Here is a 7,398-nt window from a genome sequence, read left to right as displayed (position 1 = left end):
AAGTAGAAGGAATGAAATAATAAAGATCAGAGTGGAAATAAATGACATAGAGACTAAAACAACAATACAGAAGATCAATAAAACCAAGAGCTGGTTCTTTGAAAGGATAAACAAGATTTATGAACCTCTAGCCAAGCTCACCAAGAAACAAAGAGAGCCCTAACTGGTTTGACTCAGTGGATAGAGCATTGGCTTGTGGACTGAAGGCTCCCAAGTTCGATTCCAGTCAAGGACATGTACCTTGGTTGCAGGCACATCCCTAGTGGGGGGTGTGCAGGAGGCAGCTGATCAATGTTTCTCTCTCATTGATGTTTCTAACTCTCTATTTCTCTCCCTTCCTCTGTAAAAAATCAATAAAACATATATTTTAAAAAAGAAAAGAAACAAAGAGAGAGGACCCAAATAAACAAAATCAGAAATGAAAGAGATGAAGTAACAAAAAACTACCCAGAAATACAAAAGATTGAAAAAAAATACTATGAACAACAGTATTCCAACAAACTGGACACACTAGACAAAATGGATATACTCCTATAAAAATAAAATCATCCCTAAATAAACCAGGAAGATTCAGAAACCTAAATAGGCCAATGATAAAATATAAAATTGAAGTACTAATCAAAAAACTTCCAGCAAACAAAAACCTTGGTCTGGAAAGCTTCACATGGGAGTTTTACTAAACATTCAAAAAAAAAAAAAAAAGTAACACCTCCACTCCTCAGATTATTCCAAAAAATTCAATAGGAAGGAAAATTTCCAAGTTTGTTCTGTGAATCCAGCATTACCCTAAACCCAAAACCAGATAAAGACACTACAAAGAAAGAGAATTACAGACTAATAACCCTGATGAACATTGATGCTAAAATCCTCAACAAAATATTACCAAATCGCATCCAGCAATACATTAAAAAGATCATACACCATGACCAAGTGAAATTATTCTGGAAATGCAAAGCTGGTACAATATCCACAACTTAATAAACATGATACATCACATAAACAAATTGAAAGACAAAAATCACATGATCATATCAATTGATGCAGAAAAAGCATTTGACAAAATCCAACATCCATACCTAATAAAAAAAATAAAAACTCTCAGCAAAGTGGGAATAGAGGGATCATACATCAACATAATAAAAGCCTTATATGACAAACCTACAGCCAACATCAAACTCAATGGGACATACTAAAACCATTTCACCTAAGATCAAGAATAAGACAGGGATGCCCACTTTCACCACTCCTGTTCGACATAGTATTGAAAGTGTGAGCCCTATTGATCAGAAAAAAAAAGAAGAAATCAATGGCATCCAAATTGAGAAAGAAGAAGTAAAACTGTCATTATTCTCAAATTCCATGATATTGTACATAGAAAACCCTAAAGATTCCATAAAAAAACTACTAGATTTAATAAATGAATTCGGAAGTGAGCAGCATACAAAATTAACACCCAGAAATCTATGGCATTTTTATACACCAATAATGACCTTACAGAAAGTGAAACTAAAAAACAATCTCATTTACAAATGCAACAAAAAAAATTAATTTATCTAGGAATAAACCTAACTAAGAAGGTAGAAGACCTGTACTCAGAAAACAATAGAACTTGGAAAAAAGAAATAGAAGAAAATATAAACAAGTGGCAGCATATACTGTGTTCATGGATTGGAAGAATTAACATGATTTTAAAATGGCAATACTATCCAAAGCAATCTGTAGATTCAATGAAATGCCTGTGAAAAACAATGGCATACTTCAAAGACTTAGAACAAATTCTCTAAAAATTTACATGGAATAAAAAAGACCCCAAATAGCTGCAGCAATCCTGAGAAAGAAGAACAAAGTTGAAGGGGTCACAATATCAGATATAAAGTTATATTAAAAAGCCACTGTTCACAAAACACCCTGGTACTGGCACAAGATTGGCTTGGCCCTGATTGGCCCTGATTGCTGCCCAGGCCCAGGGACCCCACCTGTGCACAAATTTCATGCACCAGGCTACTAGTAGTCAATAATACTGAATTGTATCTTTGAAATTTGCCAAGACATTTCATCTTAATTTTTCTCATCATACACACACACACACACACACACACACACACACACACACACAAACTGTAATTACAGGAGGTGAAGGATATGCTTATTAGTTTGTGGTAATCATTTTACAATCTATACATATATCAATACACACCACATTGTAAACCTTAAGTATATATAATTTTAGTTATTTTCACAAGATATTTACAAATACACACACACACACACACAACACACCAGAGACTAGGTCTTCTAAAATGCTAGTAAAAATCCTTTTTCAATCATTATACTGGAATTCTTGCTCCAGAGCATAATTTCAATCTTTTATTTTATTCTCAATTCTGCCACCTTTTCAATCCCCACTCTAGATAAATGACTTACCCCTTTTTTGTGTGTGTGTTTTATATTATAATTGTTTTTTTATATTCACTAGCCTGCATTTTTACCAGTGCCATTTTAGTATTGCTTATTAGATCTTATTTTAAATAGTTACTACACTGAGCTTGTGCACATGTAACTCACAAAAGTGGATGAGGTAAAACTTATCTTTGTGCTCATAGTCTGGTGAGTCTATTAGCCAAACAAAAATAATCAAAGTTTAGAGTTTCTTCTATTTGATCTGGAAATAATTATTTGTGATAAGTCAATTGAATTGAATAAACATATTGAGCACCTAGTATGTCAATTTAATTTACTGACTATTTTAATAGAGCAAGTCATGTCTTCAAAGTGCTAAGTAACAAAATGGCTTAACCAACAAGAAGCATGAAAACTCTATGAAACCAAATAAGTAAAAAGAAACTTCCAGGTTAAGCAGAAAGCAAAGTAGTTTTCACTAAAACACTGGTGCATCATCTCATCCTCAAACTAATCATCAATGAAAGGCAGTGGAAAACTTCAAAGAGAACAGCATACCAGTTCTCTCCAATTAAAGTAATCGACTCAAATTTATACAAACCAGATATTTCCTATAATTTAAAAGTATAATGCCTACTCACTTTAATCTTCTAGCTGTGTAATGAAATCAGTTACTTCCACTAATAAGACTGACATTACTAAACTAACTCCAATGCAGCATTTTGATAATACAGTAATAATTACACAAATTAATTTTCCAGATGTTTCAAGAACCAGCACCCATTTGAGATAGAAAAAATATATACTGAGGTGTTTTGCAAGGATTTTTTATCTGAATAAAAAGAATAACATGATTTTCAATAAAAAGAAACTGCATTTGCATCAAAACTTGCCACTTCACTTCAATGGGAAAGTACAGGTTTATAGATCCAAGCCCCAATCATTGTCCTGTCTACAGCACACTTGAATCTTTATTTCTCTGCAAAAGAAAATGTGGCATTCATAAAAAATTAAATATTTTGTTCTAATGTCCACAGTATATACAGCATTAACCTCATATTTGCCCTATCTGTAAAATAAGATCAGAGTAATGTTTAGAAGCTATAGATATGGATAAATATCATTGTATTCATATTAGTAACACATGTTAAAATTATTAAAAATATATGCATTTTATTTACAAATGGCCAGTTGTAAACAAAGTTAATGGTGGATTCTCCGTAACCGTTCTTTTACTATAACTTTTTGAGATTTTTTCTTCTTTCCACTTGTCTTGTTTCGATAATGAATCCTTGCAACAGTTTCCATCTTGGGGAATAATCCCTTCAAAACAAAAAACATTTTAAAAACATATTTTATTTATTTATTTCAGAGAGGAAGGGAGAGGAGAGATAGAAACATCAGTGATGAGAGAGAATCATTGACCAGCTGCCTCCTGCACGCCCCCTACTCGGGATTGAGCCTGCAACCCCAGCATGTCCCTTGACCAGAATCAAACCTGGGACCCTTCGGTCCACAGGCCGATGCTCTATCCACTGAGCTAAACCAGCTATGGCACAAAAAACATTTTGAATGAAATGGGATTTTTTTTTGGTTAATTTGTTCCATAAATTAATTAAATAGCATAGCCATTGTTATAAAGATGGTAGATTGGTTTCACTGTAATACAGCAGTTTTAATGTAGATACCAATTTTGTTTGAAATTTGTGATTAGTGTTCATGGTTGTATTTTAAAGTTTTGACAAGTTATTTTTGGCCAGGCTGTTCCAAATCCTGAATGTATATGCATAGCCCTATCTCAAATCAACCTCAGTTTAAATAGACTGCATGACCTCTGCTTTGCCATACCACTTTTTTTTAATGTATCTTTCTTGTTAAAATTATTAAAGATGTCCCTCTATCCCCCAATTGACCCCTTCCCATTGGCTCCTGCTCCCTCCTCAGGCCTTCACTGTATTATTGTCTGCCTATGGTTATGCATGTATGTGTCCCACATGCACTTTTTTTCTCCACATTCCTATCTACCAGTTTCCACAATCCCCAACCACCACGTAGGTGGTAAAACCTTTTGTTAGTTTCTAATATCACCTTCCAGTGTTTATACATGCATTTAGAATTTTGACAAGCATTGCCAAAGTATTCCCCTTAAGGATTGTCATTTCATTCTCCCACTAGCACTGTATAAGAATTTCCTAACATAGATTTGCCAAGAGAGTATGTTGCAAAACGTTGTTTTGTTTTGTTTTGCTTGTTCTTTGGTTTGGGGGGGGGGTGCCTATCTAATAATGAAGATTTTGTGCTAATAGTGTAATTTTGGCATTTCTCTTACTGTGTTGGTGGTTGAGCACATTTTTATCAGTTTAAGGGCCATTTTAATTAGTTTTCTGTATTTTCACATAGCCTTTCCCCATTTTTTATTGGAATGTTTTATCTCACTACTTCTATTAGGCATGAGGATGACACCCAGCTGGACTTTTTTATGTGTATATTTTTAAGTTATCTTTATTATTGGAAGTATTACAGGTGCCCTCCCTCTTTTTTCCCCCATTGGCAGCCTCTACCCAACTCCTACCCCCCCCCCCCAAGCCTTCACCACACAATTGTCTATGCCTATGGGTTATCCTAATATATAAAAACCCAGGGTCTGTAACAACCCGAATGGATGACCGGTCCATCCCCCAGCCCCCAGGCTCCATTGATCAGGGGATGGCTAATGGGGGAACCGGGGTCCCTCAAGCTCCAATGAATCCATGACAGCAGTGACTAGTGAGTAGGCAGGGGGAAGGCAGACCACTTGGTCCCTCCCCTGGCCCGCAGGCTCCCATTGATCAGGGGATGGTTAATAGGGAAACAGAATCAGTGGCCTGGGGACTAGTGAGCAGCTGAAAGGCAGGCCTCTTGGTCGCTCCTGCTGGCCCTCAGACTCCAATCAATCAGTGGCGGAGACAGGGCGGAACTGGGGGTTGGCTCCCTTAATAGTCCTGCAGGGTCAATCTCCAGTGAACAGGCCAGGCACCAATGGACCAGCGCCTCCGGCACAATCCCGACAGCGCTGCTGGCCTCCTGGAACTCGGCCTTGGGCACTGCAGCCGCTTCCCCTCCCTAGACACTCCACAAGGAAGAAAGGATACCGCCAGCATCACCAGGGGTGACCAGCAGTGACTGACTGCTCTCTCTGTGCTTCCTCCAGGTCACTCGAGCTGGCCCCCTCCCTCCCCACTCCAGATGAAGTGTGATCACTGCACAAGGAAGGAATGTAATAAAAAAAACAAAAACCGATGACCAAGAGAATGCCGCAGTCAATGTCTAGACTCGCAGCCGTGGGCAAACTACGGCCCACGGGCCGGATTCGGCCCGTTTGAAATGAATAAAACAAACAAAAAAAAGACCGTACCCTTTTATGTAATCATGTTTACTTTGAATTTATATTAGTTCACACAAACACTCCATCCATGCTTTTGAGTCTCTGCCTTATTTTGCTGCTAAATTCAGCCTCAGTGTCACTGATGCATCCAGAAGGCTCTGTGGCTTCCGGAAAGGCCTTGGGGCTCACTGTCTTTAACATGAAGATAGCCTCGGACTTCAGCATCCTGGAGAGTCAGAAGGAATTTGTGCATCGGTACTGCCAGCACCGTGAGGAAGAGCCCTGGCTACCCATGCTGACCTCCGCCTGCCCTGGCTGGGACCGATATGCAGAGCGTGTGCTGGGTCACCCCATCACCCCCCACCTCTGCATAGCCAAGTCTCCCCAGCAGATCATGGGCTCTCTGGTGAAGGATTACTTCACCAGACAGCAGAACCTGTCCTCAGACAAGATTTTCCACGTCATCATAGTCCTGTGTTATGACAAGAAACTGCTGGCCTTTGAGAAGATGTTCCCACAGCTTTGCACAGTTCCCAGGGTCCTGACTGTTTGTAAACCTTAGGTGAAAATGTTCAGATAATGGAGCAAAGTGACCTCTCCTTGAGTGATGCCACCGTGGACACGCTGTTTGGAGACATGAAGGAGAAGGAGGTGAGGCTCCACGAGGGTGCCAGTTCTGACGGGTACCTGGCACACATCTTCAGGCACTTGGCCCAGGAGCTGTTCAATGAGGATGTGGGAGTGCTCACCTACCGCACCCTGAGGAACAAAGACTTCTAGGAGGACAGCCTTGAAAGGGACGAAGAGGTTCTGCTATGTTTTGAGGCTGCTTACAGCTTTCAGAACATCCAGAAGTGGTCCTGAACCTGCAGAGGGGCAAGTTCCCCTGCCACTTTGTGGAGGTCCTGGCCTGCTCTGGCATACCCAAGTGGCAGGGGCCAGGCCCAGGTGGACGACGGGTGTGCAGGCAGGACACTGCTGCGGCAGATAGAAGGCATCTACTCTGCCATCCCGGTGTGGCCCCCGGAGACCAGTGCCCATGTGCAGGAGCTGTACCAGGAGTGGCTGGGGCAGGGTGGGCGACTCCACCCAGGCCCAGGAAGCCCTGCATACCAACTAGCAGGGCCCACGGCAGCCTGCTAGGACATCAAGTGGTAAAGGTCCAGCAAACACCTGGCCTGCAGACCACCTAAAGAGAGGTGTCAGACACATGAAGGAAAGGCTTAGCATCTCTGTCATCACTTTGGTTTTCAGAATTCCCTGCTCCCCATCTGTTGGCTCCCTCCCTCTGAGGGGTGCTGACATCATCACATGAGTGCAACTGGAATATTGTATCTCAAGAGGATTGCCCCAATGTACGGATCCTTTTATCCGACGATGAAAAAATCCCAAAGAACGAGAATGGAGACAGACTACTATCCTTTAAGCTTAAAAAAACTCCAGAAGTGTCCTGGGAAGAGCTGAGACTTGGTTCTGTCCATGCACCTCAGAGAGATTGGATGAGGAAATGGCCCAGTTTGGCCCTGACTTTACCCACTTATGTTACTCTTGACGGTGTCTTTGCCACAATGTGAATAAACTGCCACCTTTTGGAAAAGGGGCTCATACGAAACTCTACATTCCCAACTTTTCTT

The 7,398-nt window shown here is 40.3% G+C and overlaps 1 pseudogene; it reads left to right on the top strand.

Moving 5' to 3' along the window:
- Positions 1–5,625: 5,625 nt before the first annotated feature.
- Positions 5,626–6,907, top strand: LOC102250242 (annotated as a pseudogene).
- The last annotated feature ends 491 nt before the right edge of the window (positions 6,908–7,398 follow it).

Source organism: Myotis brandtii, unplaced genomic scaffold (assembly GCF_000412655.1).
Source record: "Myotis brandtii unplaced genomic scaffold, ASM41265v1 scaffold394, whole genome shotgun sequence".
Taxonomy (NCBI): Eukaryota; Metazoa; Chordata; class Mammalia; order Chiroptera; family Vespertilionidae; genus Myotis; species Myotis brandtii.
The sequence above is the reverse complement of the archived record's forward strand: the minus strand, read 5'-3'. Positions and strand labels throughout refer to the sequence as shown.